This window comes from Symphalangus syndactylus, chromosome 20 (genome assembly GCF_028878055.3).
Source record: "Symphalangus syndactylus isolate Jambi chromosome 20, NHGRI_mSymSyn1-v2.1_pri, whole genome shotgun sequence".
In the NCBI taxonomy this organism is placed as follows: domain Eukaryota; kingdom Metazoa; phylum Chordata; class Mammalia; order Primates; family Hylobatidae; genus Symphalangus; species Symphalangus syndactylus.
The window spans coordinates 37,271,446-37,282,802 of record NC_072442.2 but is presented as its reverse complement, the minus strand read 5'-3'; the positions used below and the strand labels follow the sequence as shown (position 1 = coordinate 37,282,802).

General features: G+C 40.4%; 1 pseudogene; it reads right to left on the bottom strand.

Moving 5' to 3' along the window:
* Nucleotides 1-419: 419 nt before the first annotated feature.
* On the bottom strand, nucleotides 420-1,001 carry LOC129470570 (large ribosomal subunit protein uL6-like; annotated as a pseudogene).
* Nucleotides 1,002-11,357: the final 10,356 nt, after the last annotated feature.

Genomic DNA, 11,357 nt, shown 5'->3' with positions numbered 1-11,357 from the left:
TCTTTCTTTCTTTCTTTCTTTCTTTCTTTCTTTCTTTCTTTCTTTCTTTCTTTCTTTCTTTCTTCTTCTTTCTTTCTTTCTTTCTTTCTTCTTTCTTTCTTTTCTTTTCTTTCTTTTCTTTTCTTTCTTTTCTTTCTTTTTTTGAGACAGGATATCATTCTGTCACCCAGGCTGGCGATCATGTGGTGCGATCATGGCTAAAGGCAGCCGTGACCTCCTGGGCTCAGGCGATCCTCCTGCCTCGGCCTCCTGTATAGCTGGGATCACAGGCTCATGCCGCCATGACTGCCTAATTTTTTGAAATTATTATTATTATTATTTCCAAATCAGTAGGTCTTTTATTGTATTGTTTAAATATCACAAATAGGTCTTAGGAATCATCCAGCATCTTGTTTGTATAGGTGGACAACTCTCAAATCTTATTCATCAGCCTGCTGAACAGTTCCCTTTTCAGAGACATAGATACCGTTCAAAAATTTCCTGATATCCTTGTTTTTAACTGTTGTGGCTGAATCAAAGCTGCTGAATTTGAAACAAGCTCAATGGCATTTCCTTCAAGGATGAATTCATCTTTCTGGGCTTGAGATACTGAACAAGCAACACCTGGTCTCATCTGAACCCTGTGGATGTATTTTTCACCCGATAAATTTTGGATTTCAACAAGAGACCCATTCTCCTAGATAACAACGTTGATGAGGAAGTGAGCAGACACAGACCTCATCTTATAACTGAGGCCCAGTGTAACACCCTTGATCGTGTTCTGTACATGACTACAAATATTCTGAACGGCAGCCAGTTCCTCTCTGTTACCCCACCGTTAGTCAACCCGGAGCCTCTTTTTTTTCTTTCCAAGAAGACTGAGTTCTATATTGATGTGATTGAAGTCCCTCCACAGGGTTCCTCTGGGGCCCTTCACAATAACTGTGCGTCCCTTCAGAGTAATGTCAACATTTTCTGGAATGTTGACAGTCTGATTGCTGAGAATGGTCTTCATTCTCGCAGTAGACATGGCTAAAAATTATTTTTAGTATTGGGTTTCCCTGTGTTGCCCAGGCTAACCTCAACCTCCTGGGCTCAAGCAGTCCTTACACCTTGGCTTCCCCAAGTGCTGGGATTACAGGTGTGAGCCACTGTGCCCGGCCTCCTGCTCCCTGCTTAATCCCTGGCAACTACTAATCTGTTCTCCATTTCTATAATTTTTTTTTCAAAAGTGTTATATATATAATGGAATCAAGCAGTATGTAACCTTTTGGGATTGACTTTCTTCACTCAGCATAATTCTCAGGAGATTCATCCAGTTTGTTGCATGGGTCAACAGTTCATTCTTTTTTATTGCTATATAGTATTCCATGGTATGGATGTACTACAGTTTGTTTAACCATTCAGCCATTGATGGACATTTGAGTTGTTTCCAGTTTTTGGCCATCACGAATAGAGTTACTATAAACACTCATGTATTCTTTTTTGTGAACATAAATTTTTATTTCTCTGGAATAAATTCCCAAAAGCCCATATGGTAGTTCCATGTTTAGCTTTTTTTAAGAAACTGCTGACTGGGCATGGTGGCTCACACCTATTATCCCAGCACTTTGGGATGCCAAAGTGGGCAGATCGCTTGAGCCCAGGAGTTCAAGACTAGCCTAGGCAATATAGCAAAATCCCATCTCATACAAAAAATTAGCTGCACATGGTGGTGCATGCCTGTTGTCCCTGGCTACTTGGGAGGCTGGGGTGGGAGGATCACTTGAGCCTGGGAGGCAGAGGTTGCAGTGATTGCGCTACTGCACTCCAGCCTGGGAGACAGAGACCCTGTCTCAAAACACATACAAAATTTCCCAAACCATTTCTAAAGTGGCTGTATCCTTTTACATTTCCACCATCAATGTGTGAGTGACTTAGTTTCTCCACATCCTCACCAACATTTGGTATTGTCACTTTTAACAATGTTAGCATTCTGATAGGTGTGTAGCCATATCTCATTATGGTTTTATTTTGCATTTGCATTTCCCTACTGACAATGACATTGAATCTCTTTCATGTGCTCATTTGCCATCTGTATTTCCACTTTTGTGAAATGTCTCTTCATGTCTTTTGCCCATTTTCTAATTAGATTGTTTGTGTTTTTATTGTTGCATTTTTAGAGTTCTTTAATATTCTATTTGCTAGTCTTTTGTTGGATAAATGGTTTGCAAATATTTTCTCCTCTCTAGCTCGTCTTTTTGTCTTTTTACAGATTATTTCACAAAAGTTTTCAGTTTTGATAATGTCCAATTTATCGATTTTTCTTTTATGGATTGTACTTTGGTGTCAACTTTAAGAGCTGTTTGCTTCGTCCTAGACCTTGAAGATTTCTTCTATTTTTTTTCTAAAAGGTTTTCTTTTTTCTTTTTTTTTTTTTTTTTTTTTTGAGACAGGGTCTCGCTCTGTCACTCAGGCTGAAGTACAGTGGCACAATCACAGCTCTTGCAGCCTTGATCTCCCAGGCTCAAGCAATTCTCCTGCCTCAGCCTCTGAAGTAGCTGGGATTACAAGCATGTGCCACCACAACTGGCCAATTTTTGTATTCGGGTTCTTTTTTTTTTGTAGAGATGGAGTTTCCCAAAGTGCTGGGACTATAGGCATGAGCCACCACACCCAGCCTACATGTTTATCTTGTATCCTGTGACATTCCTGAATTCACTTATTTCTAGGAGGTTTGTTTGTTTGTTTTTGTAGACTCCTTGAGATTTTCTGTATATATAATCATGTCATCTGCAAATAGGAAGAGTTTTCCCTCTTCATTACCAATCTTTTATTTCCTTCTCTTATCTTATTGCACGGACTAGAGCTACCAGCACTATGTTGAATAAAAGCGGTGCTTTATTCCCACTATTAGAGGCAAAGCATTCAGTCTTTTACCATTAAGTATAATGTTAGCAGGTTTTTCATAGTTGCTGCTTATCAAGTTGAGGACATTCCCCTCTATTCCTATTTTTTCTGACAGGTGTTTTTGTTTGTTTGTTTGTTTTTGTTTGTTTTTTGTTTTTTGAGACAAAATTTCGCTCTTGTGGCCCAGGCTGGAGTGCAATGGCACAATCTTCACTCACCGCAACCTCTGCCTCCCGGGTTCAAGAGATTCTCCTGCCTCAGCCTCCTGAGTAGCTGGGATTACAGGCATGTGCCACCACGCCTGGCTAATTTTGCATTTTTAGTAGAGATAGTGTTTCTCCATGTTGGTCAGGCTGGTCTCGAAATCCTGACCTCCGGTGATCCACCAGCCTCGGCCTCCCAAAGTGCTGGGATTACACCACACCCAGTCAGGTTTTTTTTTTAATTATTAAATGGGTGTTGAATTCCGTCAAATGTCTTTTCTGCATCATTGCTATGATTATGTGGATTTTCCTCTTTATACTGTTAACATGGTGGATTACATTGATCAATTTTTGGATATTGAATCAGCCTTGCATCCCTGAAATGCAAGTGTATAATTCTTTTTATATATTGCTGGAGTCCATTTGCTACTATTTTGTTAAGGATTTTTGCCTATATATTCATGCAGGATATTGGTCTATAGTTTTCTTTTTGTTCTACTGTCCTCATCTGGTTTTGATAATAGTAACCTTATAAAATTAATTGGAAAACATTTTCTCTCTTCTGTTCTCTGGAAGAGATTGTGAAGAATTAAATTCTTCTTTGAGTGTTTGGTAGAATTCTCCAGTGAAACCATCTGGATCAGGAAATATTGAGAGGGAGGGAGGATGGATTTTATTACAAATTCAATTTTCTTAGTAGTTATAGGGCTATTCAAATTCAACTAATACCCTAAAATTAAACTAATTTAAACTAATATGCTAAGAAAAACTTCTACACATATAAACTCATACTGGATAAGTTAAGTAGTTTGTGTGTTTGAGGGAAATTGGTTTATTTTATTTAAGTTGCCAAATTTATGCGTGTAGAGATTTTTTGGAGGATATTAATTTCTTGGGGCTGCTGCAACAAATAAACACAACTTAATAACTTGAAGCAACAGAAATTTATTCTCTCACAGTTATGGAGGCCAGAAGTTCAAAATCGGCATCAATGGTCAAATCAAGGCATTGGCAGGACCACACACTTTTCAGAAGCTCTGTAGAAGAATTCATTTCTTGCCTCTTCAAGTTTCTGGTAGCAACCAACATTCCTTGGCTTGTGGCCACATTGCTTAAATCTCTGCCTCCATGGTTGCATTCCCTTCTCTTTTGTCCACAACTCCCTCTGTCTCTCTCTTATAAAGACATTTGTCATTGCACTTAAGGTCTACTAGGATAATCTCATCTCAAAATCCTTACTTAATCGCATCTACAAACACTCATTTTCTACATAAGGTAATATTTACAGGTTCCAGGTATTAGGACCTAGTTAACACTTTGGAGGTCTACTGAGGCTGACTAATGGCCTCCAAACATAATTCTCTAATTCTTTTTATTTCCCTATTATTAAGTCCCATAGTGTTTCCCTATTATCCTTTTGATGCCTGCAGGGTCCATGTGATATCTCTTCTTTCATTGCTAATATATTTCTCCTCTCTTTTAAAATTTGTCAGTCTTGCTAGAGATTTATTGATCTTTTCAAATAATTAGCTCCTTGTTTCGTTGGTTTTCTCTTTTTCTTTTCAGTTTTCTGTTTCGTTTTTTATTTTGAATGTCATGGATTTCTGCCTTTTTTTTGAGACAGGGTCTTTCTCTGTCGCCCAGGCTGGAGGGCAGTGGCATGATCATAGCTCACTGCAGCTTCCAGCTCCTCAGCTCAATTGAGCCTCCCACCTTAGCCTCCCAAGTACCTGGGACCATAGTTGTGTACCACCGTGATTCGTTAATTTTTAATTTTTAATGTTTTTTAGAAATAGGGTCTCGCTATGTTGCTCAGGCTGCTCTCAAACTCCTGACCTCAAGCAATTCTGCCACCTTGGTCTCCCAGAGCGTTGGGATTACAGGTGTGAGCCACCATGCTCAGCCCTGCTCTTATCTTATTATTTCCTTCCTTCTGCTGGCTTTGGATTTATTTTTTTCCCAGGTTCTTGAGGTATGAGCTTAGATCATTGATTTGATAAAGACTTTACTACTTTTCATCTATTTTCTTTTTTCCTTTCTTTCTTTTTGACACAGGATCTCGCACTCTCACCCAGGCTGGAGTGCAGTGGCACGATCTCAGCTCACTGCAGCCTTGATCTCCCCAGCTCAAGTGATCCTCCCACCTCAGCCTCCTGAGTAGCTGAGACCACAGGGACACGCCACCATACCTGGCTAATATTTGTATTTGGGTTTGTTTGTTTTTTGGTTTTTTGAGTGTGTTTTTTTGTAGAGATGGAGTTTTGCCATGTTGCCCAGGCTGCTCTCGAACTCCTGGGCTCAAGCGATCTGTCCACCTCGGCCCCCCAAAATACTAGGATTACAGGCATGAGTTACCATACCTGGGCCTCTACTGTTCTAATATGTGCATTTAATGCTATACATTTTCTTCATCTATGCCCCAAAGATTTTGTTACATTATATTTTCATTTCACTCGCTTCAGTGTATTTTACAATTTCCCTTGGCCAGGTGCAGTGACTCATACCTGTAATATCAGCACTTTGGGAGGCAGAGGCAGGTGAATCACCTGAGTACAGGAGTTGGAGACCAGCCTGGGCAACACAGGGAGACCCCATCTCTAAAAAAAATCCAAAAATTAGCCAAGCGTGGTAGTGTGCTCTTGTAGTCCTAGCTACTCGGGAGGTTGAGGCTGCAGTGAGCTGTGATAGTGCCACTGCATTCCAGCCTGGACAACAGAGCGAGAGCCCATCTCTAAAAAAAGAATAAATAAATAAATGTATATATTATTATAGGTAAGTATTATATAATAGTATAATATATTATACTATCATAATATACTATTATATAATATATAATACATGCAATACATATACATATATGTGTAATTTTATACATGTATTATATATACACATACATTATATAGGTGTATATATAATATTGTATACATAAAATATTTTATATATATACATATATAATTTATCTTGAGACTTCCCTTTTTCGTCCATGGAGTACTTAGAAGTGTGTTGTTTAGTTTCCAAGCATTTGGAAATTTTTCTGTTATCTTTTTGTGACTGATTTCTAGTTTGATTCCATTGTGGTCACAGAACACACTTAGTATTAATTCAGTTGTTTTACATCTGTTTGTTTTATGGCCCAGGATATGGTCTATCTTGAAATGTGTTACCTGAGTAGTCGAAAAGAATGAACATTTTGCTGTTGTTGGGTGAAGTGTTCTATAAATATTCATTAGATCTTGTTGGTTGATGGTTTTGTTGAACTCTTCTATATCCTTGTTGATTTTCTGTCTAGCTGTCCTATCAATTGTCAAGAGAGGAGGATTGAAGTCTTCAGCCACAGTTGCAGATTTTTCTTTTTTCTTTTTTTTTTTTTTTTTTGAACTAAGTGGCTTTTTTATTAGAGAAAGCCAGAATTACAAAGGACTTAAGAGTTGGCATTGGGGCACTTCTTCTTGCCAAAGGTGGGCACAACGTTGACAAAGCGCCGGTTGTACTGCATCCGCCGCTTAGCCCGACCTGTCTTCTTCTTCTTCTCCTGTTTGGCCACCTTAGGAGTCAGATTTTTCTATCTCTCCTTTCAGTTCTATCAGTTTTGGCTTCATATGGATTGCAGTTCTGTTGTTTGGTGCATACACATTTAGGATGATTTGTTTTCTCGCTAGATTGGCTCTTGTATCATTGTATAATGTCTCTGTCTCTAGAAAAGTTTCTTTGCTCTGAAGCCCACTTTATCTGACATATATACATACACAATATATATATATATGTATAGCTACTCCTGCTTTCTTTTGTTTAATGTTTACATAACCTATCTTTCCTATCTTTTTTCATCTTTTTACTTCCAACCTACCTTTATTGCTATACTTACAATGACTTTATGCACCACATCTAGTTAGGTCATGTTTTTTAATCCACTCTATCAATCGCTTTCAATTAGATATCAATCTTTTGCATTTAGACCATTTATATTCAATATAATTATTGATATGTTAGGGAATAAGCCTGCTGGGTTTTTTTGTTTTGTTTTATGTTTTTCTCTCTGTTTTTTTGTTTTTGTTTTTTTCCTGAGACGGAGTCTTGGTCTATTTCCCAGGCTGGAATGCAGTGGCATGATCTCGGCTCACTGCAACCTCTGCCTCCCAGGTTCAAGTGATACTTGTGCCTCAGCCTCCTGAGTAGCTGGGACTACAGGCACCTGCCACCACGCCTGGCTAGTTTTTGTATTTTTAGTACAGACGTTGTTTCAATGTTGACCAGGCTGGTCTTGAACTTCTGACCTCAAGTAATCCGCCTCCCTCGGCCTCCCAAAGTACTGAGATTATAGGCGGGAGCCACCGTGCCAGGCCCACTTTTCATTTTTCTATTTTCTTTTCCCTGCCTTCCTGTGGGCTACTTGAACATTTTCATTAGAATCTTCTTTTTATTTATCTGTAGTACTTGGGGATATTTCTTTACATGTAACTTTTTTTTTTTTTTGAGAGGGGGGTCTCACTCTGTCGCCCAAGCTGGAGTGCAATGGCACGATCTCAGTTCACTGCAGCCTCTGCCTCCTGGGTTCAAGTGACTCTAATGCCTCAGCCACCCAAGTAGCTGGGATTACACGCATGCACCACCACGACAGGCTAATTTTTGTATTTTTAGTAGAGATGTTAGCCAGGCTGGGCTTGAACTACAGGCCTCACATGATCCACCCGCATTGGCTTCTCAAAGTGCTGGGATTACAGACGTAAGCCACCAAACCTGGCCTACACGTAACTTTTTAAGTGACTTATCTAGGTATTACATTGTGTGTACATGGCTTAATACAGTGCACTGGTTTTACCGGTTAAAGTGAAATATAAAAACCTTACCTCCCAAGCTGGGCGTGGTGACTCACGCCTGTGATTCTAGCACTTTGGGAGGCCCAGGTGGGAGGATCCTTTGGACCTAAGAGTTAAAGACTAGCCTGGGCAACATAGCGAGACCTTGCCTCTAAAAAAATTTAAAAATTAGCTGGGTGTGGTGGTGTGCCTGTAGTCCCAGCTACTCGGGAGGCTGTGGTGGGAGGATCACTTAAGTCTAGAAAGTCGAGACTGCAGTGAGCCATTATCATGCTGTTACACTCCAGCCTGGGCAACAGACTGAGACCCTGCCTCAAAAAGAAAAAAAAAGAAATATTACTTCTCTTTACATCCTTTTGCCAGCCTCCATTTATAATATGATTGCCTTAAATATTTCCTCTGCATATTTTTAGAACCACAACAGACTGTATTGTAATTTTTGCTTCAATTATCAAAAATAATTTAGAAAACTCAAGAAGAGGCCAGGTGCAGTGTCTCATGCCTGTAGTCCCAGCACTTTGGGAGGCCGGGGTGGGCAGATCACGAGGTCAGGAGATCGAGACCATCCTGGCCAACATGGTGAAACCCTGTCTCTACTAAAATACAAAAACAGCTGGGCATGGTGGCGCATGCCTGTGGTCCCAGCTACTTGGGAGGCTGAGGCATGAGAATAGCTTGAACCTGGGAGACGGAGGTTGCAGTGAGCCAAGATTGTGCCACTGCCCTCTAGTCTGGGTGGCAGAGTGAGACCCTGTATTGAGGAGGAGGAGGAGGAGGAAGAGAAGGAGGAGGAAGGGGGAGGAGGAGGAGGAGGAGGGGGAAGGGGAAAGGAAGGGATGGGGAAGAAGAAGAAGAAAAGTGTTTTTGAACAATGAGAATACGTGGATGGGGAGGGGAAATAACACACCAGGGGTGGGGAGCTGGGGGAGGGATAGCATTAGGAGAAATACTTAATGTAGATGACGGGTTGATGAGTGCAGCAAACCACCATGGCACGTATATACCTATGTAACAAACCTGCACATTCTGCACATGTACCCCAGAACTTAAAGTATAATTTAAAAAAAAGAAGAAAAGTGTTTTATATTTACTTATGTCTTTGCTCACTGTGTTCTTTCTCCCTTCCTGATGTTTGTTTTCTTTCTTTTTAGAGAAATTTATTTCCCTTTACCCTTTATTCCTGAAATACAATTTCACAGGCAATAGAATTCTGGGCTGACTATTTTTTTTTCTTTCAGCACTTGAAAATATTGGCTATTTCCTTCTGACCCCCATGGTTTCTTTTAAAAAATTTGCTGTTGTTTGAATTATTTTTCTCTACAGGCAAGGTGTCATTTCTGTCTTGCTGCTTTCAAGAGTTTTCTTTGCCTTTACTTTTTAAAAAAAAAATTTTTTTAATTTTGTAGAAACAGGGTCTCACTGTTATCCAGACTGGTCTTGAACTCCTGGACTCAAATGATCCTCTTGCCTCAGCCTCCCAAATTACTGGGATTACAGACATGAGCCATCATGCCCGGCCTGCCTTTAATATTTAGAAATTTGACTTTAATGTATCTTGGTATTTCTGGAGTTTATCCTGTTTTGATGTGTTATCCTATTCACTCAGCTTATTGAATCTGTAGGCTAATGGGGCTCTTTTTTGCCAAATTTGGGGAGTTTTAAGCCGTTACTTTTTTCTTTTCTTTTTTTTTTCCTTTTTGAGATGGAGCCTTGCTCTGCCACCCAGACTGGAGTGCGATGGCGCGATCTCGGCTCACTGCACCCTCCGCCTCCTGGATTCAAGCTATTCTCCTGCCTCAGCCTCCTGAGCAGCTGGGACTACAGGCACCTGCCACCATGCCTGGCTAATTTTTGCATTTTTATTAGAGATGGGGTTTCACCATGTTGGCTAGGCTGGTCTCAAACTCCTGACCTCAAATGATCCACCCACCTCGGCCTCCCCAAGTGCTGGGATTATAGGCGTGAGCCACCGCGCCCCGCCAGCCATTACTTTTTGAGTACTTTTTTAAGCTGTGCCCTCTTTTTCATTTCTTCCAGGATTCTGATGACATGAATTTTAGATCTTTTCATCTAGTTCCACAGGTGCTTATGACTTTTTTCATTTTCTTCAAACTGTTTTCTCTCTGTTTCTCAGATTGGGTGATTTTTAATTATTCTATTTTAAGGTTCACTTGTTCTTTCCTCTGTCCCCTCCATTCTATTGTTTAGTCCATTTCCTGAGGTTTTTTTACTTTGGTTATTATGTTTTTCAGGTTTAAATGTTCCATTTAGCTCTTCTTTATATTTTCTGTTTCTTTACTAATACTTTCTGTTTTTTTGGTTTGTTTCAAATGTGTTCTTAATTATTTGTTGAAGCATCTCTATGATAGCTGCTTTAAAATCTTTGTCAGATAATGTTAACATCTGGTATCTTTGTATTGGCATCTGTTGATTGTCTTTTTAAAATCAGTTTGAGATTTTTCTGATTCTTGGTATCATGAGTGATTTTCAATTGATACCTAGATATCTCATATTATCTTATAGGCTCTGGATCTTATTTAAGTCTTCAGTCTTAGCTGGTTTTCTCTGACACTGCTCCTACAGAGGAAGGGTGGGGGACTGTTACTTCTTTATTGCCAGGTGGGGGTAGAAGTCCAGCTTCTCCACTTGGCCTCCATTGGCACTTCAAGGAGTGGGTATTTCTCATTACTGCTGGTCAGGAGTGGGAGTTCTGCCTCCCCACATGGTTTCTGCTGATATCATGGTGGGGATAGCCTTGTTACTACTATGTAATGGTGAAATTTCTGCCTCTTTACTAGGTCTCTACTCTAGTGGAAAGGGAGAAGGACATTTCATTGCTTCCAGGTGAAGAGTAGTTTTGCCATGTACTCTCCATTGACAATGGGGAGGTGGGGATGGGACCCAGGGACATGGGTACAGTCCTGCAAGGATAAAAGTCCCTGATCTCTACATGGCCTCCTCTGACACCACCCAATAGAGGTGCTGGGGGGCCTTGTTACAGCTTTGCCTTCAAAAGCGTGAAAGTCTCGGCTTCTGCCTCAACCTTTGCTGATGTGGGTGGGACCACAGTTTTTTCTGTAGTGTTTGATTGGAGCAGAACAGTTATTGTCTTCAAAGTTTTCTGTCTTGCTGGGCTGTCCCTTTCCTAGTCCTTTGGCTAGTGAGAGCAGGGTTTTTTTCAGGCTCCTCCTTCTCCTTCTCCTTCTTATTCTTCTCCTCCTGTCTGAACCCATTGGCATTTCTGGGTTGCTGCTCCAAGCCTTGGATATATGATACCGTAAGAAAATTGAGAGAATGTACCACCATGTTTTCCTCAGCCCAGGTCCACAGCCTGTCTGCCGTCTTTGTATCTTTCCTAGTGTTCTAATGTCTGTTTTATAGACAATGTCCAGAGTTCTCAGCTGTATTTAGGAGGAGGAATAGGGAGAAGTACAGTTCCTCTGTATTCCTGGAGTGGAATTCTCTGTCT